This window comes from Asparagus officinalis, chromosome 4 (genome assembly GCF_001876935.1).
Source record: "Asparagus officinalis chromosome 4, Aspof.V1, whole genome shotgun sequence".
Taxonomy (NCBI): Eukaryota; Viridiplantae; Streptophyta; class Magnoliopsida; order Asparagales; family Asparagaceae; genus Asparagus; species Asparagus officinalis.
Window position 1 is genome coordinate 8,865,286 of NC_033797.1, and position 27,921 is coordinate 8,893,206.

At 44.1% G+C, this 27,921-nt stretch overlaps 1 long non-coding RNA gene across 1 annotated transcript in view; it reads right to left on the reverse strand.

Annotated features, from left to right (window-relative positions):
- Positions 811–27,921, reverse strand: part of LOC109839724 — a 39,603-nt gene continuing 12,492 nt past the window's right edge. The window contains exons 3-4 of the long non-coding RNA XR_002246717.1: positions 1,354–1,488; positions 811–1,257 (exon numbers count right to left, since the gene is read on the reverse strand). This is a non-coding gene — a long non-coding RNA (uncharacterized LOC109839724). The remainder of the gene's footprint in view (positions 1,258–1,353; positions 1,489–27,921) is intronic.

The following is a 27,921-nucleotide window of genomic DNA, read 5'->3' on the forward strand; positions in this document are numbered from 1 at the left end:
GCATATTGCTTGTGGTTTAGTTTTAGTTATTGTTCGTGTTGCCCTAGAAAGCTTCCGCCGCGCACAACATTCCAGGTGAGTCATTGGCCTTCAGCCAAAGTTATTTTTCGACAATGACCAAAATAGTAATATCTGCAAATTAAGAAAATATAAATGTATAATCCTTGAAAAATATCGTCGATTCCATCCTACTAAAATCACTTAAAGAAAAAAGAAAACAACTACAAGGAGATAAAATATCCTCACTTTTTACACATCCTTACAAATCATTACTTAACAAAGAAAAGAAGAGAAAAAAGATCCTTCAGCCAAAGTTATTTTTCGACAATGACCAAAATAGTAATATCTGCAAATTAAGAAAATATAAATGTATAATCCTTGAAAAATATCGTCGATTCCATCCTACTAAAATCACTTAAAGAAAAAAGAAAACAACTACAAGGAGATAAAATATCCCTCACTTTTTACACATCCTTACAAATCATTACTTAACAAAGAAAAGAAGAGAAAAAGATCCTTCAGGCAAAGTTATTTTTCGACAATGACCAAAATAGTAATATCTGCAAATTAAGAAAATATAAATGTATAATCCTTGAAAAATATCGTCGATTCCATCCTACTAAAACCACTTAAAGAAAAAAGAAAACAACTACAAGGAGATAAAATATCCTCACTTTTTACACATCCTTACAAATCATTACTTAACAAAGAAAAGAAGAGAAAAAGATCCTTCAGGCAAAGTTATTTTTCGACAATGACCAAAATAGTAATATCTGCAAATTAAGAAAATATAAATGTATAATCCTTGAAAAATATCGTCGATTCCATCCTACTAAAATCACTTAAAGAAAAAAGAAAACAACTACAAGGAGATAAAATATCCTCACTTTTTACACATCCTTACAAATCATTACTTAACAAAGAAAAGAAGAGAAAAAAGATCCGTCTCCTTTATACAGGTACTCCAGAATGCCAAGATCAAGAGGTTTTTTTTCCGCCGAGCGGGGGACTAATATTTTTATTTCAATATTTTTGTTAATTCATCTCCCTACTCTGACTCCACTTTCTTCTCATTTGTTCACTTGGCAGTACTCAGCACTCCTCTTCAAATGATAAATAGCCCTGATCACTTTGTACCAAACAATGCTGCCCTCGCTTCTCCTCGTCTCCTTTTCTTTGTCTTCAATAGCTTCGATGATAAAGAACCGACGCACTTTGCTCTCGGCTCTTCGCTCCAACCCCGCTCTTTTGAAAAACCTGACGTCCAATAAATCAGTTCTTCGCAAAACAAAAAAAAAAATCAAATTTAATCATTTCCCCCTCAATCAAAGAAGAAAACAAAAGAAAGCATACCAGATTGATCGTAGATCAAGCTATCTCCTCGTCGACGTTTCGGGTGATGTAGTAGGAGATGAGCTCTTCATCTCCCCAGGTTGGGTGGAAACCGAATCCTGGGGTAGTTGAAGCTTGGTAGAGAAGATATCGCGTCTGTAAAAGAGAATCAAAGAGGGAGTTAGCTACAATCAATCAAATGTAAATCAGTTTTTACTTTTTCCAAACTGAAATTTTAATACGATAAGAAACAACGTATGCCTCCATGTTGTTCCTAAATCAAGATGGATGTTCCGCGAACTTTTTGATAGGGTGACCGAGAGGCCTATTTGTTCTTCGGATAGTCCAGTTGAGCCCTCGAGGCGGGCTTCTGGTCCTTCCATATTTAAAAAAAATTAAGAAGATGACCACAACTTGCTCATCATTTTTAATTCTTTCTATTACACAAGGAAACCTTAGAACTCTATGAGTTTTGAAGGGTAGACGTTTATATAGTTTAGATCAACAGTCATAATGGGCATAGTGTAAACAAATGCCAGAACGTATCTAGTATCTAGAATATCAAATTTATTTTGAGATATGAGAAACTATAACATAAGAGTGAAAACAGGAAGTAGTATTTGCTCGTTCAAGTAGGAGAAAATCATGAAAAAGGTAAGACATTTTTTTTATGAAAAAAAAAGAAACTTAATTAATGAATACTTAGAGAAACAGTACTGGATAGAAAATATATACGGATCAGAAGGGGAAAAAAGAGATCGGTGGAAATAGAGATTTTTCCACACAGTTTTCCTACGTATAGGTAGTGTTTATATAGCTGAAGCCTGAAGGTCAGCCCATATGTTCATTGAATATAACAAAGCATGGATCTAAATGCACGAACTAAAAATTTTTATAATCTGAAAGAATTTATTTAGTGCATGCTCCTTTGATACAGTAACAAAATGTGAGGAATGAATATTCGGATGCAAAGTATTTTCATTCAATGAATGATAAGCTTTTTCTAAATATGCTTTTCTCAGTTCGTTTTCTTAGATAATTAATTGTATCCTTATTTAGGATAAGATATGCTTTGACTGTATTCATCCTCTTATTCTTCAACAGGGGGAAAAAATGAAATAGTTTGTACCTTAATTTACTAGAATGTTGACTGAAGGCAACGCACATGAAGTTGTTTCTCAGACGGGGCATCTTTTGTGAAGTTGGGATTCATACGTTTGGTTTGACTTATTTGTAATTTCTCCCAATATCATTGTTTAAAAAAAAAGAGCAATGACCCTAACATGCATAACAAACTTGTGCTTTGCTCTCTGAAAATCCAAGTACAAAACCAAAACATATACAAGCCTGCCTGCATCCATATATTAGCTTAGGAGAAATGTTAAACCCTAAAACCTAACTACGGATTAAATGTTGAACTTTCCCCCATTGAGCTTGTAGGAGAATTTGAACTTGTCCTTTGAGCTAAATATTGAATTTAGTAACGATAGTTTCATACTTCACTCATTGTTTCTTCGTCTTAGACCAATCCAACGATCAATGACGATCCAAACATAAGTCTATGTTGCATTCCTTCTCTTAATAATACGTTGATGCTTATCATCGCGGTTCTTGCATGGGAAAATTTGCAAAATAGTCCGTTTTTGCTAAGTATCTAGCAAAATAGACCGTTTTGCTAAATAATTAGCAAAATAGATCTCTTTTGAAAAAAAAAAATAGGTCGATTTTGAAAAACAAGACTCAGAAAACATACGGGACTACTAGTCTCGTACGTTTAGAGCCAACTTAATCACGGATTAGTGACTCGGAAAACATACGGGACTAGTAGTCCCGTATGTTTTCTGAGTTCATCTCAATGTTTTATGAAATTTTCTGATTTCACTAATCCGTGCTTAAAACATACGGGACTACTAGTCCCGTATGTTTTCTGAGCTGTTTTGCAAAATAGACCTTTTTTTGGCCTGTTGGCCAAAAAAATGTCTATTTTGCTAATTATTTAGCAAAACGGTCTATTTTGCTAAGTATTTAGCAAAAACGGACTATTTTGCACCCTTCTTGCATCAAATCATATACTCCATCAAACTACTGTAGGGATTATGTCTTTAATTCTTTGTATAATTTCATGAGAAATAGATAGGGTTAGAGATTTATCATGATTAGAAGACTGGGTCTAGCTCATCATGATTAGAAGTTTGAATCATATTCTAATTAGAAAGTTAGGCTAGAGATAGGGTTTTGGTTTCTCTACATATATTCTGTTGAACTTAATCGATCTAATATAGATCTAATAACCGTGATTAATCCAAAGAGATTAAAACAACAAGAGCGGAAGCTATACCTGAATCCATTACACGGATCTGAATTAGGTTTTTTTATGATCTTCTAATCTTGAGGGTCTCTCCTTAAGAATCTTTTTAGATGGAGATAAGAGAATAGAGAATGTTAACCCTATATTAGGGACCATATTTATAGGTGTTGTACTTTTATAATTTGGTCCCTCATCAAATTATAATTACAACATGGTATCTGCACATTTAGCCCATGATTTATTTAAACACTCATTAACTCAAATTGATTGATCACTTTATGCGGATTATTCTTAAGAATAGCAATACACACTGATTAATCATTATAGGCGTCGAAAATTACCTATAGGTCTCCACGAACAGCTCGAAGCTAAGAGAAGACGATGAACATCACTATCCAAGTCACGGAAGCTTGATTGACGTCGACGAACGCTTGAAGTGAATCGACGAACTACGTGAAGCAACGGAGTTTCAGAATAACGAGGATACGAACTGACCGGGAGCCTCATGTCGCTTACAAAAGGCAAAACTCCCTTCGTATCTCATTTATTCTACAGATGACCCAATCATGGGAGCTTGTAGATCTCCTCGTCGGCTTTCCAACGCACTTTGAATCACTCAAATCCGAGTTCGGATGAAGAAGTTACGGTAGAAATGGACAAGCACGCAAAACGGACTGTCTCAGCCTAAGCTAAGACACCCCAAGGTGTCTCGGCCTCGCTGAGACACCCAAGGGTGTCTTAAACCCTAATAAATGGGATTTTTGGCTGTGATGTGGTTTTAACTGTCTGGATTCCCCGGAGCCTATAAATACAGCTCCGGGGACCTTCATTTTTTCAGATCTGGAATTCTTGAGCGTTGGCGAAGTCCTGTCGGATTGAAGATCAAAAGTGCACGAATTTCAGAGAGGAGGAGTAGAGATCTGATCGACTTCGTCGGCATAAAGAAGAGGAGCTCGTCAGATCTGCAGTTCACCGGGTCCGTTCCTTAAGATTATCCCGTTGCGACATAAAGAAGAGGAGCTCGTCAGATCTGCAGTTCACCGGGTCCGTTCCTTAAGATTATCCCGTTGCGATAATCTTAAGAAGAGCAATTATCTCGCCTTAAGATTATCCCGTTGCGATAATCTTAAGAAGAGCAATTATCTCGCCGTTGCCGAGATAAGCACTACGGTTTCTTGATTCCTTCGCGAATCAACGAAGCTCTGCCCGATTTTTCATTAATCAGATCTGATCGACGGTGGTCCACGGATATCAACATCCTTGTCATAAGCCAAGATCTCACGCAAGCAGAAGACCGATAAACGATCTCTGCGTTGTTTGAAGAGAATTGTACTTTTGTTTTGTTTTCATTGTGTAAAAGTCTTATAAAAAGACTAATTTTTGTTTTCTTTGTAAACGTCTGAAGTTTGTAATGAATCAAAACATCAACTTTCACCGCAAACAAACTGGCGACCACAGTGGGAGCCAACAGCCTCGTTGCCGAGGCTGTCGTACTGCGCCGACGATCAAGATCCTCGTGGCTGAAGAGGTCGAGTACGAATTCGACCAGCAGAAATTTGAAGAGTACATCTCCTCCTCCTCCTCCAGATCTGCTCCTCCTCATAAGCGCAGGATGATCTCCTTCTCCCAAAAGATTCGCCGGTCTCCAGATCTGAAGACCCAAGAAGTCGATCTCCCCGTAGTCGATGCTACAGTCGTGCCTTGCAACCGTCCGTCGGCATCCAATGAGACCAGATCTGCAGATCTAAACTCCTTCGCGATCAAGGAGTCGACTGCTGAAGGCGCACTAACTCTATCAAATAGAGCACGTCAAAGGCAACGCCAACGCCTCGCGTGTCAATTCGCCAAGGCCTTGGGTCAGGTAGACGGACTCTGTTACCAAGCGGATCTGGAGTTCATAAAGCGCCAAGTGGCTAATCTATCGCCACGACCAGCATCGGGATCCTCCTCCCGACATTCGATTAACGAATGGGTTCGTGTCAAACGAACCCACTCTACTCTCGAGGAGCGAATCCAGAAGCGCCACGCCTTGCTTGCGCATGCCAGAATCCTTGTGCGAAAAGCACATGAAATGCAAAAGGAAGAGGCAGTTAAGAAATCGCCAAGATCCAAATAAGTTTGGATGCCAAAAGCTAAATCAGCGCCTAAGGCAAAAACAAACGGAACTATCATTAAGCTTTTGTCAACTTCAGATCCCGAACCTCCGGTAAAGCCCCACCGCAGCGTGGATTTCCCCAAGTTCAGGATTCCTCTGAAGGATCGCCCCGGTTCTCTACCCAAAGATTGAGGCTTGGGACCATTAAAGGAACCCCGAGCAAACATCCAGACTGGGGGTCGTACGTGACCTAACAAGTTGATTTCTGCAACGGCCCGCTTGGGGATGCGTACAGAAAACCAGGAGCCCGTTAAGGTTTCACCCTCACAAAGGTGTGATTCTAAACGTGTGACTCCCGCAGACGCCAACAAGGCGATGTTTACTCAGAGGAAAACACGTCAGACAGATGAACGCGTTATACCTGAGAATTCATGTAAACAGCCGATAGGTTGCTCTGACTGCAACGTCGATGAGTTGTACTATCGGGCTGGGGGTACGAATAAATCTCGAAAGAGAGGTACCCGGGATGCCGATTGTCACTGTCCGTGTACCAAACTAATCAGGGCAATATTATCAGCGTGTAGCTGCCCCAAGACCGCTCCGCAGAGGGTCTCAATATTTGAGAGGATCTCCAACGGAAAGGCTAAGTCCAATCCAAAGCATCTCCGTAAGAAACGATCGGTCGTTCAAGGTGACGAACCCCCAGAGGTTACCATCAATATGGTTGATAAGGGAAAATCGATTCGACCTTCTAGCTCTGATCCGCTTGTATCGCATCGTCTAACCCGGTTACGATCAGGAACTATTAGACAAAGGGATTATCAGAGAATGCAGAGAGGGTTATCCTCGGATGATGAAGCATCGGATGCTAACTCGGCAATCGCTTCTGATAATACGGTATCCAGTCCGGGACAATCCCGTGAAGTGTTTGTGATTAACACCGAGGAAGTAGCCAAAATGGTTGAGGATGCCTTGGCCAAGCAGAAAGAGGCATTCAAGATCGAAATGGAAATGGCTATGCTACGAATGAGGGAAGAGTATGACCAACAAATTCGGGCTCTGTCCAATCAATTCGGTGAATCCAGCCATCGCAACAATGCTAATCAAACAGATAGCGATTCAGATACGGATGAACACCTTAAGGCTGATGACCCTCCCATTGATCAGAACGCTGGAGGTGGTCCCACTAAGGACAACAATACTGGGGGTGGTCCCACCAAAGATGACAATGCTGGGGGTGGCCCCGTTATTCCTCTCAGGAATCGTCCAAGATCTGATACAGACGAGGACGATAAAATAAATGACCTCGAGAGCAAAATCAACGCGCTGATATCTGTTCAGGGGATAAAAAGGACCGGTATTCCGTCTCCCTACCCAAGAAGGTAGGATTCGATTCCATATCGGGCAAAGTTCAACTTGATCAACTTCACACCGTTTGACGAAAATGGTTCCCCTACTCAGCACTTAATATATTTTAAGTCTCATTTGGGAATAATTTCTAGCAACGAGTCCTTGATGGTGCTGTCATTGTTAGCACCCTTCGCGGGCCTGCCTTCGATTGGTACTGCCGTCTCAAGCCCGGAAGCATCAACAGCTGGGAGGACCTGGAGAGCATGTTCCTCGCTCATTTCTTCGATGATGATGCCGAGGTGTCGATCAGAACACTCTTCGATGAGAAACAAAAATACGGAGAGTCGGTGGATACCTTCATCAAACGCTTCCGCAATCAGGCAATGAACTGCAATGATCCCGTCACGGATGAATTCGTCTTGCAAACCTGTCATAACAACTTGTCCATTAACATCTTGGACGTTATGGGAGTAGAGCCGCTCAATACCTGGAAAGAGTTGAAGGTGCGCGGAGAACAGGCCGAACGCTTTCTCAGAATGAGGAAGGTCGAAAGAAACCAACCAATGGCTAACCCTCTGAATCCGAGTCTTTTTTCCCATGATGAAGGGAAAGCACCTACAACGGTTGTTGATGTTAATCAAACATCGCAACAGCAACCCCGAAGACAGCAGAAGACTTCGGATTCGAGGCTCCAAAAAGAGTACTCATTCAAGGACGAAGACGTTCCAGCCATCTTCGAGACCCTTCTTGAAAACAACAAGATCAAGCTGCCTCCCATCACAAATCAGGAGGAAGCTGACAATACTACGAATCCGAAGTACTGCGCGTACCACAGGAGGATCCTTCATCCTACCGAGACTTGATTTACTTTAAATAATAGCATCCAAACCTTGGTTGAAGCTGGCGTCATAACGCTAGGATAAGCCAAATGAGAATGGTAACACTCCGACAAGTATAAGAGTATAAAGTGCTCCTTCCAAGACTCCGACAAGTATAAGAATATAAACTGCTCCTTCCGATACTCCAATAGGTATATGAGTCTAAAACTGTTTCCTACCGTTAACGGGAAGTTCCTAGAGAATTTTATACGTAATATTCTTAAGGATAACCCGATCATGCAACCGAATGCAATGATAAACCCAGTTTCGCGAAGAAACTGGGGGCGGATGATTCATTTAACGGGAAGTTCCCGGAAGAATATTATATGTAATTTTCTTAGGGATAACCCGATCATTAGAAACAAAGTAATAAATACTAAACTCTTACTGTGATTTTCGAACACTTTTTTGCTGAGACGAGATTCGATCACTTCATTGGATCAATCTTCCCTCACAAAACTCCCATTAGTGTTCGACGACTCACAGTCTTCCACTATAAAATCCCTCACTGATCAAATTTATTGACAGTGGATCCACTAAAATTCTTTCTGATTTAATCCATTCAAACTTCCGTTATGTTCGTGCACTCAACACTTTCATGGTTAGAGTCCGGATATAATGCTTGGAATTTTGATCTGTCCATCCTTGATGAATTGTCAAACCCCTTCGTGTTAAGTCCCTATCACTTAACACCAGGAACCCCATTTGAGTGATTTGTACGAATCAACACTCCCATTGTGATTTGCACTCCCACTCCATCTTGGTCAAACATTTAAACAGTTAGGACCACAACCAAAATACCCTCTCGATTCCTTCCATGAACGAGAGGTCCACTTGCAAATTGAGCAATCAAACCTATAAAAGTTAGGATTGTCTCCAACCTCACTTAGTCAAACCTGCAGATAGTTAGGACTAAGATCGAGTCATCCCTTTCGATAAACGAAAGACTTCCATCTTTTCCTTTTCGGCCAAACCTATAAAAGTTAGGGTCGAAATCGGAATTTCCCCTCAATAAATGAGGAACTCTTTTCTTGGATCAAGCAACCAATCCTATAAAAGTTAGGGTTGTTTGAATCTTTCCGATTCTCGGAATGGAGATCTCATTCCTGGTTTCATCTTTCCGGATTCTGAGGGTGGGGATCCCACCTCGAGTTTCCTTTCCAACTGGAGATAGAATATAAAATTCTTCCTCTTCTGTGTTGAAAGATAGAATATAAAATTCTTCCTCTTTCATTTTTGGGTTCGTCTTTACCCTAAACAAGACCTGGGGCTAAGAATATAAAATTCTTCCGCTCCAACATCGGGTTTGTCTTTACCCTGAGAAAAGACATAATTCTAATATAAAATTCTTCCGCTCCAACATCGGGTTTGTCTTTACCCTGAGAAAAGACATAATTCTCAACTTCAAATCCGCGTACTTTACGCAAGGGAAATTTTATCCTGAATCCTAAGTAGGGATAAGTCAGCGCCTAACACGCGTTGCCGGTTTAGTCTTTCACCGATTGAAGAAGACACCAGAATTCCAGTCTGGGGAATTTTATCCCGAAGCCTAAGAAGGGATAAGTCAGCGCCTAACACGCGTTGCCGGTTAGTTCTTAACCGTAAAAAGAACCAAAGCCCACATATTCGATATTATGACAGGTTGTTATTCATAACACCATAATTCATGCCTTACACGTACGGGGAATTTTATCCCGAATCCTAAGAAGGGATAAGTCAGCGCCTAACACGCATTGCCGGTTAGTCCTTAACCGTAAAAAAGGGACAAAAGCCTATATATTCGACATTGTGGCAGGATGTTATTCATAACACCAAAATCCGTGCTTCACACGAACGTGGAATTTTATCCTGAATCCTAAGTAGGGATAAGTCAACGCCTAACACGCATTACCGGTTTAGTCTTTCACCGATTGAAAAAGAAACCAGAATTCCAGTCTGGGGACCTTTATTCTGAAGCCTAAGTAGGGATACGTCAGCGTCTAACACACGTTGCTTGGTATCCTATTCCCGTAACAATGGCGAAGTCTACGTATTCGAAGTCGTAGCATCAAGTCTAAGGGAGTTAACTCCTTTAGCACAACGTCACATGCGGAACGGACTTAAAACAATCCGCATGTAAGCCCGATTCAAATGGTAATCGGTAAGAGCACGTCAAATCCGTTGAGGGCTGAGGATTTGCCAAAAATCCCAAGTCAACGTCTGATACACGTCGCTGTTTAGTCTTTTCACGGGAGAAAGACGAAGTCTACGTATTCAACATCGTAGCGCTAAAAGGGTTAACTCTTCTAGCTTAACGTCGTGCGGAACGGACTTAAACAATCCGCATGCTAGCCCGACTCAAACGGTAGTCAGTAAAGGCTCATCAAACCCGTTTATGGCTGAGAATTTACCAAAAATTCTATAAATGCGAGTCATTGACGCATCAGCTTCATTAGTTGGTCTCGTGACTTGAGCATCCAATAACTTCAAGATAAGATCCATACATGCAGATGAATCAGCTTTCATGGTTGGTCCTGCAGCTCCGACATTTGGGATCGCCGTGCTCCAATACCTTAAGAGCGTAAACTGTGTATACTCCAGCAAATGTACGAGTATAAACTGTGTCAACTTACAGTGATCCGAAACCCTAGGTCAACGCCAGTCAACGTGTAACCCTAGGTCAACACCAATCAACGCGTTGCGATGAAAAGTCAATATGCGGCGATCCGAAACCCTAAGGTCAACGCCGGTCAACGCGTAACCCTAGGTCAACGTCAATCAACACGTTGCGATGAAAAGTCAACATCAGACGATCCGAAACCCTAGGTCAACGTCGGTCAACGCGTAACCCTAGGTCAACGCCGGTCAACGCGTTGTAACAAAAAGTCAACTTACAGCGATCGAAAACCCAAAGTCAGCACGATGTGACGGAGATAGTCAGTTCTAAGTCAACTCAATGAGAACGAGCCAAACTCAACTCATCAGTTTTAGATTCGAGACTCCGACGACGGCCAGACGATAAACGCAGCGTCGGAAGGACTTCAGCTATTCGTCAAAGCATCGAATAGATTGAAAATCGAAGGAGTCAAGAATTGAAGCTAACTACAGGTCCTTTACGTCGACCGAAGGCTGGACCAATCACATCCAAAGTATTCCAGCCTCTTCTATAAAAAAAGAAACGAGACTGGAATGTTTTGGAGGGGGTATCTGTAGGCGTCGAAAATTGTTGTAGGCGTCCAAAAATGCATATAAGTTCCCGTATACGGCTCGAGACGAAGAGGAGGCAATAAATGTCATCATCCAAATCGAGAAGATTCACCAAGTGGCCCGTACACTCACCAGCCACCAAATCGGCGAACCAAGTGGCCAGCCCCCCCCCAGCCACTAAATCGGCGAACCAAGTGGCCAGCGCGCTCACCGGCCACCAAAACAGCGTACAGATCAATGAAACGACGAAATACGCGTAACGACGGAATGAGCCGAACTCTAGAAAACCACGAAAGCCTCTGGCAACCGGGACGCGTCGAAGTGATCCGGTCAGACCAATGGTTTGGCCAGGCCAAGCCACCATTTGGTGGTTTGACCAAAGCCGAGCCACCATTTGGTGGTTTGACCAAGACCGAGACACCATTTGATGGTTTGGCAAGACCGAGACACCATTTGGTGGTTTGACCAAGGCCGAGCCACCATTTGGTGGTTTGACCTAGGCCGAGCCACCATTTGATGGTTTGGCAAGGCCGAGCCACCATTTGGTGGTTTGAGCTAAGCTGAGCCACCATTTGGTGGTTTGGCCAAGGCCGAGCCACTTCGGTGGATCGGCCAAAATCGGTTTTTTCGGTTCTTTTATGGATTCTTTCGGGATTTTGGGTTCCAACTGCTCTGATATTATTGTTAGACAGTTGCTAACTGAAGATAGAGGGAATCCCTCGTTTTGATCCAAGAAAACCACCAACCAAGCCTATAAATAGGGGCTCGGGTGTTCCTTTTTTAAGGATCTGGAAATCAAGAGGACGAAGTGCTGTCAAATTGGAGATTGGAGCACGAATTTCAAAGAGTTAGCAGATCTTGGCGGAGTTCTTCAACAAAGCAAGAGTTCGAGAGATCTGAGACTCATTCCACCCTCCTCCGGATTTAAGCTTAGTCTTAAATCCCGAGAAGAGCCGTGATTTTGCTTAGTCAAAATCGTCGCTACTACAATCACTTCCTTCGTGAAGCGAAAGCACTGATTATCCAAACTTTTGCTCACTGGATCTGATACGTAGGCGGTCCACGGATAAACCCCGACACCGGCAACGATCCCGCACAAGCAATAGGCGATAAACATCTATTGTGTGTAGTTTGAGAGAAAATTGTAACTTTTGATTTAAAGTCTTATAAAAAGCCTTTTTTTTTGTTTGAGTTTATTGTAAGTGTTTGAAGCTGTAATGGACTCATCAATGAAATCAATTTTTCACCCAAACACGCTGGCGACCACAGTGGGAGCCGACAGCCTTTCTGCAAAGGCTGATGTGTCGCAACCTCGGATTCTCATCCCGGTTGAAGAGGAGGTCGAATATGAGTTCGACCAACAGAAGTATGAAGAGTATTTGTCCTCCCCATCCAGATCCACCTCTCCTCGTTAGTCCAGGAAGGTTCGCTGGTCTTCGGATTTGAAGACCCAAGAAGATCTCCCCGCTACTGCTTTAATCGTGGCTTGCAACGCCTCGCCGACATCCGACGAGGCCGACGCCGCAGATCTGAACTCCTTGGGCGAGGAGTTGACTACTGATAATGTGCCCGTTCTATCAAAGAGGGCAGGACAAAGACGGCGACAACGCCTTGCACGCCAAATGGCCAAGACCTTAGAACCGATTGATGGAATCCGCTATGAAGCGGATCTGAAGTTCAGGAGGTGCCAAACGCCGCAACAGCGGGTAGCCAACTCCTCCAACTCAACCACGAATGAATGGATCTGCGTCAAAAGGACGCGTTCAACTCTTGAAGAAAGGATCCAGAAACGCCGCGCGTTACTCGCGCATGCGCGAGCTCTAATACAAGAAGCGCAGAAATTGAAACAAGAAGAAGTGGTCAAGAAGCCACCAAGATCACGCCGAGTCTGGAGGCCAAAGTCCAAGCCAACATCAAAAACAAGCCAAACGGTGCCCGAATGCATCGAAAAAACCAGAAAACCAAATGGTGGCTCGGCCAATGTCAAACCACCAAATGGTGTCTCGGCCAATGTCAAACCACCAAATGGTGGCTCGGCCAAAGTCAAACCACCAAATGATGGTTTGAGCAAAACTCGGACTGGTTCCGTTTCACTGCTGATTCACTTCCTACAGTCCCGTCTGAGTTTTCAGCGGCCTCTATTACTGTCCCGACAAGTTCCGCACCTCCGATGGAGATCCGCGACAGTGTGGATTTGTCTCATTTTAAGATGACCATCAAATATCGTCTTGGCCCGTCACACGATGATCGAGGCAAAGCTCCAGTTAGAGAGCGCTCAAGCCCGTTGAACGGATCTCGGGCGATTTTTAAAGCTAGAGATCATGATAATCCTCCTAAGCAGTGGAGGAGAATGCATGACAGGAAAAGTCACGCAAATGACCGCATTGGATTGCGTGTTGAAATCCATGAGCCTGTTAAGGGGCAACGTTCACAAAAACGTAGCCTCAGACATGCGACTCCTGAAGACGTTAACAAAATGTTGTATTCCCAGAAGAAAACGTATTCGTTAGATGAAGACGTTATACCTGGGAAGTCGTGCCAACACACGATAAGTTGCTCCAGTCATCAAACTGACGAGTTGTACTATCAAGCTGGGGGTGCGAACAAATCCAAAAAAAGGAGTGCCCGAGACACGGATTCTCACTGTCCGTGTGTTAAAATTATTAAGGCGGTATTGTCAGAATGTTGCTGTTCCAAGACCGTCCCGGAGAGAGTTTCGGTGTTTGAAAGAATCTCCACAAGAACATCTGAATCCAGACCAAGGCCTTTCCACAAGAAGAGAGCTACTCTTCAGGATGATGAATTTCCAGAAGTGTCCGTTAACATGACCGGGAGAGATAAGTCAACGCGACACTTTAGTCCGGATCAGTTTGTCGCGGTGTCCCAGCGTATAACTCGATTGCGATCGGGGACCAGTAGACGAAGGGATTACCAAAGAATGCAGAAGGGACTTCCTTCAGATGATGAAACCTCGGATGCTTGCTCAGCGATGGCTTCCGATGACACTGCATCGAGTGCAGAACAACCCTACGAATCACTCATGATTAGCGCCGAGCAAGTGGCTAAGATTCTTGAGGACGCTTTAGCCAAGCAAAAAGACAGTTTTAAATTTAAAATAGAAATGGCTATGCAGCAAATGAGGGAGATGCATGACCAGCAAATTACGGCACTGACAGCTCATCAGGGAGAGTCTAGCCGTCACAATAATCCGAACCAAGATGATAATGATCGGGAAGTGGAGAATAATGCCAACATGAACACCCCTCCCATCAACAATAATAATGGAGGTGGTCCCTCGGATGATAACAATACGAAAGAGGACCACATTACTTCTCCCCGAAACCACTCGAAGACAGATACGAGTGAGGATAAAAAAAATGAGAGATTTGGAGAGCAAAATCAATGCGTTGATGAATGCTCAGGAAGTGAAAAGGTCCGGAATACCGTGCCCATACCCAAGAGAGTGGGAGCTAATCTCGTATCCGGCGAAGTTCAACTTAATCAACTTCACACCGTTTGATGGAAAGGGCTCCCCTACTCAGCATTTAATATACTTCAAGTCTCACTTGGGGATAATCTCCGGGAATGAACCTTTGATGGTACGATCATTCGTCGGCACTCTTCGCGGAGCAGCCTTCGATTGGTATCGCCGCCTCAAGCCGGGGAGCATTAGCAGTTGGGATGACATGGAGGACATGTTTCTCACAAATTTCTTTGACGACGACACCGAGGTCTCGATCGGAACGTTATTTGACGAGAAGCAAAAGGACGGAGAGTTAGTGAAGAATTTTATCAAACGATTCCGGAACAAAGCCATGAATTGTAGGGATCTGATTAGCGAAGACTTCATCCTGGAGACTTGTCACAACAATCTTTCATTGGATATTCTCGAAGCCATGGGAATGGCACCGTCCAAAACCTGGAAGGACTTGAAAGTCCGAGGGGAAAGAGCCGAACATTTCCTCAAGAGGAAAAAGGCCGAAAGAGATCAAACGGCGGCACCAGCCCCGCAGCAGAATTTTGTTCCTAAGGGAAAAGGGAAAGCGCAAGTGAATGCAGTGGATGCGAACCAAACATTCGAAGTGCAAGCGCAACCGCAACAACAGCAACAAAAAGTGCCTCAGCAGTCACGGTGGCAACAACAGCTTCAAAAACAGAAGGCTTCGGAACCGAAATTCCCGAAGGTTTACTCGTTCAAGGAAGATGAAGTTCCCGATATTTTTAAATACCTTATAGAGAACAACAAGATTAAGTTGCCTCCAGTCCAAGATCAGGAAGACGCCAAAAGGGTTAATGACCCGAAGTATTGCGCGTTTCACATCGTGTTACGCCCTCAAAGATAAAATCCAACCTTTGATCGATGTTGGGGTCATCACTATGAAGCAGCCTAAAGAGAAGAAGGTGGGTGCGAATATAGTGTCAATCAGCTTCGGATCTGTCCCATTGAACTGGTTTCAGCCCAAACCCGTGATGAAAGTTGCAATGAACATCGTGAATGATGATCCTTATAAACAACGTCAAAAGGGACTTGTGCCATATACGGCCCCGAATGGTGAGATTCTCTAGGTTCACCCCGACCTGATTGAAGATGAACAATGGGTTAGATCGTCATCCAAAAGGAAATCAAAAGGAAAGGGGAAGTCCTGCTACGGAGCCTCTGCTATTCCAGGAGAAGATGACGAAAGAATCCCGGCTTTCCCGCTTTCTGAAGATGAACAAGAAGTCTTTGCGACCCAGAGTGGAAATAAGTATCACTTCAAGTATCCGGATGCTTCCGAGCAGTTAGCTAAGCAGGGGGTAACCAAAATCGTTCCCTCCAAGACATTAGCAGAGATGGGAATTGTCGCAACTCCTCCAACATCCGTAGTTGCAGAGAAAACCCAACCAAAGAAAAAGGGGAAAGAACCTTTATACCAAGAAGGTCAGAACCCGAAGCAGTCTCGATTCAATCACGCGATTGGAAGGGACAAACCGGGAAGCTCGAGCGCTCCACCCCATTTTGATATTATGACGCAATTAGCCAATATACCGGCTAGAATAACTCTATATGAGCTGCTGCGTCTTTCAAAGGACACAAGGGAAGCGTTACAAGAAGCCTTGGCCAATTCTGAAGTTTTTCCGACTCAGATCAAGCCATCTCCTAAAGAACCAGAGCCGCTAGTCCAACATTGCAACCTCGCGGCGCACCATTTCCCCTGCATTTCTTTCACCAAAGAAGACATGCAGACGAAGAATTCGAAGCATGACCAGCCCCTGTATTTTACCGGGTACATTGGCTCCAGCGTTGTCAACCGGATCCAAATCGATCCGGGTTCCGCTGTCAGCATCATGCCACTCTGATTGATGTACAATCTCGGAATACCGGCTAGTAAGCTAGCCTCCACAGGCACTACGATCTACGGATTCAACACCAGTGGGTCCAGATCATTGGGAAAAATTCGAGTGAAGTGCCAGATTGGGGATTTGAAGTCAGAAGTCACATGCTACGTGATTGACGCAGAGACCTCCTATAACCTACTGTTGGGTCGACCATGGATCCACGGTAATCTTATAGTCCCATCAACTCTTCATCAGTGTCTCAAATATGTGGACACCAATAACGAAGTCAAGACGGTGGTCGCGGATAAGCAACCGTTCAAGGGGTTGAAAAACTATTTTACCGACTCCCTTCTCTACGGTGCCGACTCCGATACTGAACCATCGGTCTAAGGAACGGACAGCGGGGACGAAGCTGATACCGAAGCTGGGTTTGATTATGATGGTGGTTTTGTACTTAATGACATTGTACCCATTGTAATCAATCTTGACGATGAAGAATCATCGGAAAGTAGTTATAACTGGCAACTTGCCGAAGAAATATCAATAAATGATGATTTAGAGTACTCGTTGTGTCCTGATAATATCATGAAGGGCTGTATGATAACCCCAATTTGTATGTACCACTTTAATCATTTTGCATGACGAAAAAACAGGTACATGACTCGTTCGGAATGACACTTGTCATTCCTGCAAAGGCAGGGGGTGAAAAGGAAGTTATCTATGGTAAAGGAAGAGAATCTCCGACACCAGACCACTTTTTGGAAGAAGATAACGAGGATGATAAACCTGCCCCTCACCTATTCAGGTATGACACTAAGGCGCGTAATCTCATGGAGAGATACGGGTATGACTTCATACTTGGGGAAGGTCTTTGTTTTGGTCGAGGTCCGCGAGTTCCACCTCGTATGGCCTATGTACCAAAAGGAAAGCCCGATGATTATTATAGCCACCGAAGAGGTTTGGGCTATGTTTCCTCGTCCGATGACGAATGTTGCTGGCAAATCATTGACCAGATCGCTAATAAAGGCAAAAATGGATATTCCTCCGATTCTTCAGCCTGGGACTCCGACGCCAGTCTCAGAGAGATGTTCAAAAGGCTAATGTCGAACATGGCTACGGTTGATCCTGCTACAATAGAGGAAGACGATCAAATGCCAACTTGGGAGGACCCTTGGGTTCATCACTTGAATATGCAGTATGGTGATAGATTTGAACAAAGAGAACCCCCCACCGAAGATCAAGTAGTCCAGGTGAATATAGGTAACGAGGATAATCCAAAGCCAATATTCATTAGCGACAGTCTCCCGCAAAATGAGAAAGAAGAACTAATTGCTCTCGTTAGGGAATACATCGATGTTTTCACATGGAATTATGAAGATATGCCAGGGCTCGATCCAAATATGGCAGTGCATCGCCTCAATATCAAACCGGATGTCAAACCTATCAAACAACAACAAAGACGGTTTCGTCCGTAACTTATGGAGACAATCGAGTCCGAGGTCAAAAAGCTTATCGACTCGGGTTTCGTCAGAGAGGAGCAACATCCTGAATGGCTTGTCAATATTGTCCCGGTCCTTAAGAAGAATGGGAAGATCAGAATTTGTATCGACTTTAGAGACCTGAACACTGCATGTCCAAAAGACGATTTCCCTCTTCCCATCACGGACGTTATTATTGACAACACGTGCGGGTTCGAAAGAATGTCTTTCATGGACGGATTTTCCGGTTATAATCAGATAAAGATGCATCCAGATGATGAAAAGCATACCGTATTTAGAACACCCCTTGGTGTTTTCTGCTATACGGTTATGCCCTTCGGCTTAAAGAATGCAAGTGCCACGTATCAGAGAGCCATGTCGAAGATTTTCCAAGAGCATCTCCGAAAGACTGTTGAATGTTACGTGGATGATCTCGTTGTGAAAAGTCGTGATAAAAATGATCACATCAAAGACTTGAAGATAATGTTCGATCTGATGCGAACTCATCAACTGAAGATGAATCCAACCAAATCTTTTCTCGGAATGCCCAGCGGTAAATTCCTTGGATTCGTCGTCACAACTAAGGGTATTCACATCGACCCTGATAAAGTAAAGGCGATCAACGAGTTGCAACCCCCGAGAAATCTCAAAGAACTCAGAGGGCTGCAAGGACGGCTGGCTTATATCCGTCGGTTCATCTCGAACCTCTCAGGAAAATGTCAATCATTCTCCAAACTCACCAAGGACGTATCATTCATATGGGACGACGTTTGTCAAAAGGCGTTCGAGAGTATTAAAGAATATCTCTCAAAACCTCCTGTACTCATTGCACCGAAATCGGGCAAACCGTTCTTGATTTATGTCAAGGCGACGAGCCACTCATTAAGTGCACTACTTGCACAAGATGACGATAACGGTCATGAACAGGCAGTATATTATCTAAGCCGGACCTTGGTAGGTGCCGAATCCCGGTATCCCATGATTGAAAGGGAATGCCTCGCCTTGGTGTTCACAATTCAGAAGATGCGGCATTACCCAGTTGGACAAACTATTTATGTTATCTCCAAAGTTAACCCAGTCCGAGTGTTCATGATACAGCCGGCTTTCATGAATTGGCGGTTAGCAAAATGAGCCTTGCTCCTGTCCCAATATGACCTGCACTTTAAACAACAGAAGTCGGTAAAAAGACAGGCCATTTGTGACCTCCTGGCAGCTAACCCAACTACGTATACTACCGAGATATATGACGATCTTCCAGATGAAACCCACGAAGTCAATGCAACTTCGCACCAACAAGTGTGGTGTTTGTACTTCGATGGCGCTTCTCGAGCAGCTAATGTAGCAAGTGCTCCTGGATGTTCTAAAATTTCTTCTGGAGTTGGAGTTGTCTTAGTTTTCCCAGGAAAACATGTCATGCCTCGAGCCTACTCGTTGACCGAGCCATGCTCAAATAATGTACCCGAGTATAATGTGCTACTCATAGGACTCAGTTTCGCTAAAGAACTGGGGGTCGAGTATCTCGAAGCTTTCGGTGATTCTCATGCTACTCATAGGACTCAGTTTCGCTAAAGAACTGGGGGTCGAGTATCTCGAAGCTTTCGGTGATTCTCAACTAATAGTTAAGCAAGTTCAAGGGGATTTCGGTGATTCTCAACTAATAGTTAAGCAAGTTCAAGGGGAGTATGAGGTCCGAAGTCAGGACTTAATATCATATCATAAGATGGCCGTAGAGATGGCAGAATCATTCGAAGGATTCTTCATCGAACACGTTCCGCGGTTACAGAACGCTTACACAGATGCGTTAGCAGCATTAGCTGTGTCCCTAGCACAGCCTCCTGAGATAGAACAATTTGTTACAGTGAGGACTCACCAACTCTTCGTGTCAATCTACGATGAAGATGACAAAGAAGAGGATGTTAAGGAGGTATATTCAACTCAAGTCGAGTTTGAACCCCGAGATTGGCGTTTCCCTATCATCGATTACGTCTTGCATGGAATCTTACCAGAAGACGTGAAGGAGAGGGATTCAATCCGACGACGAGCACCAAGATTCTACTATAACACGGAGAGTCGAACGTTATATCGCCGGGGGTATGATGATTTACTACTACGTTGCTTATCGACTAAAGAAGCAGAAGAAGTCTTGAAAGAGACGCACGAAGGGGTTTGCGGTGCACACCAATCTGGCCCCAAACTTTATGACCGCATCAGGAGAATAGGATATTATTGGCCCACCATGATTAAAGATGCAGTCGCATATGCTCGAAAGTGTCACGCGTGTCAAGTGCACGCGAATTATATGCACCAACCCCCGGAGCATTTGCACCCTTCGGCTACATCATGGCCTTTTGAGACTTGGGAAATGGATATCGTCGGTCCTATAAATCCTCCGTCAGTCAAAGGTGATCGATTCATTCTCGCAATTACCGATTACTTCTCCAAATGGGCTGAAGCGATTCCACTCAGAGAAGTTAAGACAAGCAACGTTATCGCATTAATCAAGCACCATATTATCTACCGATATGGTGTCCCAAGACGGATCATACATGACAACAGTCCTCAGTTTGTCAGTAACGCCTTCATCAGGTTTTGCGAGAAGTTCAAAATTCAGGACGTCTCGTCGACGGCTTACAATCCCACAGCAAATGGATTGGCTGAAGCCTTCAATAAGACTATCATAAAGCTTTTGTCAAAACTCGTGAAAACTAATAAACGAGATTGGGATGACAAGCTTGACACGGCTCTATGGGCATATCGTACCACGGTGCGTACACCGACGGGAGCGACCCCGTATTTTTTGGTGTACGGGTGTGAAGCCGTCTTTCCGTTGGAAATACAAATTCCATCTCTTCGAATCCCTCTCGCAACCCAGATGACGACCGAAGAACAACATCAGAAACGTCTCGAAGAACTCGAGATGCTCGATGAAAAGCGATTAGAAGCTCAATAGCACATTGAATTTTACCAAGCCAGAATCTCTCAAGCTTTCGATAAGAAGGTTCGACAACGGAGTTTCAAAGAAGGAGATTTGGTTTTAACTGAGAGACGACCGATGATCCTTAACTCCAAGAAGAAAGGCAAATTTGAACCCAAATGAGAGGGACCATTCGTAGTAGAGACGGTCTACTCGAGCGGCGCATATCGCCTGGTCACCAAGGATGGTGACCAGCTTATGATGCCGATAAATGGCAAGTTCCTAAAAAAATACTACTCTTAGTACCTTCAGGATAACCAATGTATCGGGAAGTTTTCGAAAGAATACCACATGTGGTATTCTTAGGGATAACCCAATCACTGTAAAAGTGATAAATAAGAGATCCACATTTAAACTCTGAATGTCAAAATGTTTCCTTTTATTGTTATCAAATTCTCTAACTCTCATGAGTTATTTTGTGAGACGAGATTCAATCCTTTGACAGATTAATCCTTCCTCGCAAAGCTATCCACTGATCAAATCAATTGACGGTGGGTCCACCAAAATTTCTATCCGCCAGTCATTGGCAGTTCTCGGACTCAACATGTTAGGTCCTAATCACTTAGCATTGAAGTCCTCCATTGAGTGATAGTACGAGTCGGCATTCTCATTGCTTCTGGTATACCACTTGATTCCTATAAAAGTTAGGGCCAAAGCCAAATTCTCCTCTCGATTTCTTCCATGAACGAGAGGTTCACTTCCAATTCGAGTAATCAAACCTATAAAAGTTAGGATTGTCTCCGACCTCACTTAGTCAAACCTGCATATAGTTAGGATTAAGATCAAGTCAGCCTTTTCGATAAACGAAAGACTTCTATCTTTTCCCTTTCAACCAAACCTATAAAAGTTAGGGTTGAAACCGGGATTTCCCCTCAATAAATGAGGAATTCTTTTTTTGGATCAAGCGACCAATCCTATAAAAGTTAGGGTCGTTTGAGTCTTTCTGATTCTCGGAATGGAGATCCTATTTCTAGTTTTATCTTTCCGGATTCTGGGGGTGGAGATCCCACCTCGAGTCTCTTTTTCAACTGGAGATAGAATATAAAATTCTCCCTCTTCAGCGTTGAAAGATAGAATATAAAATTCTTCTTCTTTCATTTTTGGGTTCGTCTTTACCCTAAACAAGACCTGGGGCCAAGAATATAAATTTCTTCTGCTCCAACATCGGGTTTGTCTTTACCCTGAGAAAAACATAATTCCCAACCTCAAAACCGCGCACTTTATGCCCAGGGAATTTTATCTCAACTCCTAAATAGAGATAAACCTACGCCTAACACGTGTTACCGGTTTAGTCTTTCACCGAGTGAAAAAGATACCAGAATACGAGTCTGGGGACTTTTATCCCGAATCCTAAGTAGGGATGAGTCAGCGTCTAACACGCGTTGCCGGGTGCCATATTCCCGTAAGAAATGACGAAGTCTATGTATCCAAAATTATAGCACCAAGTCTAGGAGAATTAACTCTCTTAGCACAACGTTACATGTGAAACGGGTTTTAATAATTCACATGCTAGCCCGATTCAAACGGTAATCGGTAAAGACACATCAAATCCGTTGAAGGCTGGGGTTTTGCCAAAAATCCTAAGTCTACGTCTAACACACGTTGTCGGTTTAGTCTTTTACCGATTGAAGAAGACACCAGAGTTTAAGTCTGGGGAATTTTATCCCGAAGCTTAAGAAGGGATAAGCCAGCGCCTAACACGCGTTGTCGGTTTAGTCTTTTACTGATTGAAAAAGACACCAGAGTTTAAGTCTGGGGAATTTTATCCCGAAGCCTAAGAAGGGATAAGCCAGCACCTAACACGCGTTGCCGTTTAGTCTACGCCTATGAGGAAGACGAAGTCTACGTATTCGATATCGTAGTACTAAAAGAGTTAACTCTTTTAGCACAACGTTACATGCGGAACGGATATAAAAAAAATCCGAAAGCTAGCCCGATTCAAACGGTAATCGGTAAAGGCTCATCAAACCCGTTGATGGCTGGGGGTTTGCCAAAAATCCTACGAGTATTATGATTGATTATTCTAGACGGAGTAAGATATCATAATAAAAGAAATATAATGAAAAAAAAAATGTCTTCTATTCATAAAAATTGAGTTTGCAGGTACAAGAGTTACAATCAATCTACGTGAAGTTTGTGACTACAGATTTGCTGTTCAAGTTTCGTCAGTTCTTCTGTATAATTTCGCTCAAGCTCACGCTGCAATTCAACCTTGAAAGACTCCTCGGTGAGGGATAATGTCTTCGCAACCTCTTCTTTGATTTCGGTTAACCTCTGTCTCGAGAGGTCAAATTTCCCGGATATCACAACCCGGGAACGCTCTAAGTCATCTTTCGCCATCCCCAAGATTCCCACGGCCTCCTCATCTGCCTTGAGTTCCTCTTTGAGTCGCTCTACCTTAGCTTCACCCGACGTAATAGAGGATTCGAGTTGACACAAAGATATTTGTTTCTCAGCTAGAACAGCCTCCATTTGATCCACGCAACTTTGTTGTTTTTGAATCTCAAGTCCAACAGAGACTCGAGTGTCGCGCCAGACTTGTAGACGAGATTCCATCTGGTTGGCTATATACGTTGAAGTACCGGTGGTCTTCAACTTTTGTAACTGTTGGAATTCGCGCTCTAGCCGGTCCAAATCGTCAGCAATAGCTTGTGCCAAGGGTGGCGATCCGATCTTCTCTATTAAGGCTAATCTGTGATCAAAGACTGGCCAGAATTGACGGAAAGAGGTCCCACTATGGAGGAGTTTGTCGATCACCTTGCCCCGGCGCGATGCAATACAGAATGAAATCGCCCCAAGTTAATTTAGGCGTGTTTTGACCAAGCAAAACACGGCTATAAAGCGGCCACACCCACGAAGGAGAATGGCGGCTCTTCCCGATTGCCTCACTAAGGAGAACAAAATGGGGATATCATGCATAACACATCCATGTGGGTCTCCAAGCAAAAAAAAAAAAAAGAAGAAAAGGTGCTTGTTAATTTAAGCATGCTTTGACCAAGCGAAACACGGATATAAAGCGGCCACGTCCACGAAGGAGAGTGACGGCTCTATACCGGTGAAATCGCCCTAAGTTAATTTTAAGTGTGTTTTGACCAAGCGAAACACGGATATAAAGCGGCCACGCCCACGAAGGAGAGTGACGGCTCTATACCGGTGAAATCGCCCTAAGTTAATTTTAAGCGTGTTTTGACCAAGCGAAACACAGATATGAAGCGGCCACGCCCACAAAGGAGAGTGACGGCTCTATACCGGTGAAATCGCCCTAAATTAATTTAAGCATGTTTCGACCAAGCGAAACACGGATATGAAGCGGTCACGCCCACGAAGGAGAGTGACGGCCCTATACCGGTGAAATCGCCGTAAATTAATTTAAGCGTGTTTTGACCAAGCGAAACACGGCTATAAAGCGGTCACGCCCACGAAGGAGGGTAACGGCTCTATATCGGTGAAATCGCCCTAAGTTAATTTTAAGTGTGTTTTGACCAAGCGAAACACGGATATAAAGCGGCCACGCCCACGAAGGAGAGTGACGGCTCTATACCGGTGAAATCGCCCTAAATTAATTTAAACGTGTTTTGACCAAGCGAAACACGGATATGAAGCGACCACGCCCACGAAGGAGAGTGACGGCTCTATACCGGTGAAATCGCCCTAAATTAATTTAAGCATGTTTCGACCAAGCGAAACACGGATATGAAGCGACAACGCCCACGAAGGAGAGTGACGGCTCTATACCGGTGAAATCGCCCTAAGTTAATTTTAAGCGTGTTTTGACCAAACGAAACACAGATATGAAGCGGCCACGCCCACGAAGGAGAGTGACGGCTCTATACCGGTGAAATCGCCCTAAATTAATTTAAGCGTGTTTTGACCAAGCGAAACACGGCTATGAAGCGGTCACGCCAACGAAGGAGGGTGACGGCTCTATACCGGTGAAATCGCCCTAAGTTAATTTTAAGTGTGTTTTGACCAAGCGAAACACAGATATAAAGCGGCCACGCCCACGAAGGAGAGTGACGGCTCTATACCGGTGAAATCACCCAAAATTAATTTAAGCGTGTTTTGACCAAGCGAAACACGGATATGAAGCGACCACGCCCACGAAGGAGAGTGACGGCTCTATACCGGTGAAATCGCCCTAAGTTAATTTTAAGCGTGTTTTGACCAAGCGAAACACAGATATGAAGCGGCCACGCCCACGAAGGAGAATGACGGCTCTATACCGGTGAAATCGCCCTAAATTAATTTAAGCATGTTTCGACCAAGCGAAACACGGATATGAAGCGGCCACGCCCACGAAGGAGAGTGACGGCTCTATACCGGTGAAATCACCTCAAATTAGTGTAGCCGTGTTTTGACCAAGCGAAACACGGCTATGAAGCGGTCACGCCCACGAAGGATTTGACCAAGCGAAACACGGATATAAAGCGGCCACGTCCACGAAGGAGAGTGACGGCTCTATACCGGTGAAATCGCCCTAAGTTAATTTTAAGCGTGTTTTGACCAAGCGAAACACAGATATGAAGCGGCCATGCCCACGAAAGAGAGTGACGGCTCTACACCGGTGAAATCGCCCTAAATTAATTTAAGGATGTTTCGATCAAGCGAAACACGGATATGAAGCGACCACGCCCACGAAGGAGAGTGACGGCTCTATACCGGTGAAATCACCCTAAGTTAATTTTAAGCGTGTTTTAACCAAGCGAAACACAGATATGAAGCGGCCACGCCCACAAAGGAGAGTGACGGCTCTATACCGGTGAAATCGCCCCTAAATTAATTTAAGCATGTTTCGACCAAGCGAAACACGGATATGAAGCGGCCACGCCCACGAAGAAGAGTGACGGCTCTATACATACCGGTGAAATCACCTCAAATTAGTGTAGGCGTGTTTTGACCAAGCGAAACACGGCTATGAAGCGGTCACGCCCACGAAGGAGGGTGACGGCTCTATACCGGTGAAATCGCCCTAAGTTAATTTTAAGTGTGTTTTGACCAAGCCAAACACGAATATAAAGCGGCCACGCCCACGAAGGAGAGTGACGGCTCTATACCGGTGAAATCGCCCTAAATTAATTTAAGAGTGTTTTGACCAAGCGAAACACGGATATGAAGCGACCACGCCCAAGAAGGAGAGTGACGGCTCTATACCGGTGAAATCGCCCTAAGTTAATTTTAAGCGTGTTTTGACCAAGCAAAACACAGATATGAAGCGGCCACGCCCACAAAGGAGAGTGACGGCTCTATACCGGTGAAATCGCCCTAAATTAATTTAAGCATGTTTCGACCAAGCGAAACACGGATATGAAGCGGCCACGCCCACGAAGGAGAGTGACGGCTATATACCGGTGAAATCACCACAAATTAGTGTAGCCGTGTTTTGACCAAGCGAAACACGGCTATGAAGCGGTCACGCCCACGAAGGAGGGTGACGGCTCTATACCGGTGAAATCGCCCTAAATTAATTTAAGCGTGTTTTGACCAAGCGAAACACGGCTATGAAGCGGTCACGCCAACGAAGGAGGGTGACGGCTCAAGACCAGTGAAATCACCCTAAGTTAATTTTAAGTGTGTTTTGACCAAGCGAAACACGGATATAAAGCGGCCACGCCCATGAAGGAGAGTGACGGCTCTATACCGGTGAAATCGCCCTAAATTAATTTAAGCGTGTTTTCACCAAGCGAAACACGAATATGAAGCGACCACGCCCACGAAGGAGAGTGACGGCTCAATACCGGTGAAATCGCCCTAAGTTAATTTTAAGCGTGTTTTGGCCAACCGAAACACAGATATGAAGCGGCCACGCCCACGAAGGAGAGTGACGGCTCTATACCGGTGAAATCGCCCAAAAATAATTTAAGCATGTTTCGACCAAGCGAAACACGAATATGAAGCGACAACGCCCACGAAGGAGAGTGACGGCTCTATACCGGTGAAATCGCCCAAAATTAATTTAAGCATGTTTTGACCAAGCGAAACACGGCTATGAAGCGGTCACGCCCACGAAGGAGGGTGACGGCTCTATGCCGGTGAAATCGCCCTAAGTTAATTTTAAGTGTGTTTTGACCAAGCGAAACACGGATATAAAGCGGCCACGCCCACGAAGGAGAGTGACGGCTCTATACCGGTGAAATCGCCCTAAGTTAATTTTAAGCGTGTTTTGACCAAACGAAACACAGATATGAAGCGGCTACGCCCACGAAGGAGAGTGACGGCTCTATACCGGTGAAATCGCCCTAAATTAATTTAAGCATGTTTCGACCAAGCGAAACACGGATATGAAGCGGCCACGCCCACGAAGGAGAGTGACGGCTCTATACCGGTGAAATCGCCCTAAGTTAATTTTAAGCGTGTTTTGACCAAACGAAACACAGATATGAAGCGGCCACGCCCACGAAGGAGAGTGACGGCTCTATACCGGTGAAATCACCCTAAGTTAATTTTAAGCGTGTTTTAACCAAGCGAAACACAGATATGAAGCGGTCACGCCCACAAAGGAGAGTGACGGCTCTATACCGGTGAAATCACCTCAAATTAGTGTAGCCGTGTTTTGACCAAGCGAAACACGGCTATGAAGCGGTCACGCCCACGAAGGAGGGTGACGGCTCTATACCGGTGAAATCGCCCTACGTTAATTTTAAGTGTGTTTTGACCAAGCGAAACACGGATATAAAGCGGCCACGCCCACGAAGGAGGGTGACGGCTCTATACCGGTGAAATCGCCCTACGTTAATTTTAAGTGTGTTTGACCAAGCGAAACACGGATATGAAGCGACCACGCCCACGAAGGAGAGTGACGGCTCTATACCGGTGAAATCACCCTAAGTTAATTTTAAGCGTGTTTTAACCAAGCGAAACACAGATATGAAGCGGTCACGCCCACAAAGGAGAGTGACGGCTCTATACCGGTGAAATCACCCTAAGTTAATTTTAAGCGTGTTTTAACCAAGCGAAACACAGATATGAAGCGGCCACGCCCACGAAGGAGAGTGACGGCTCTA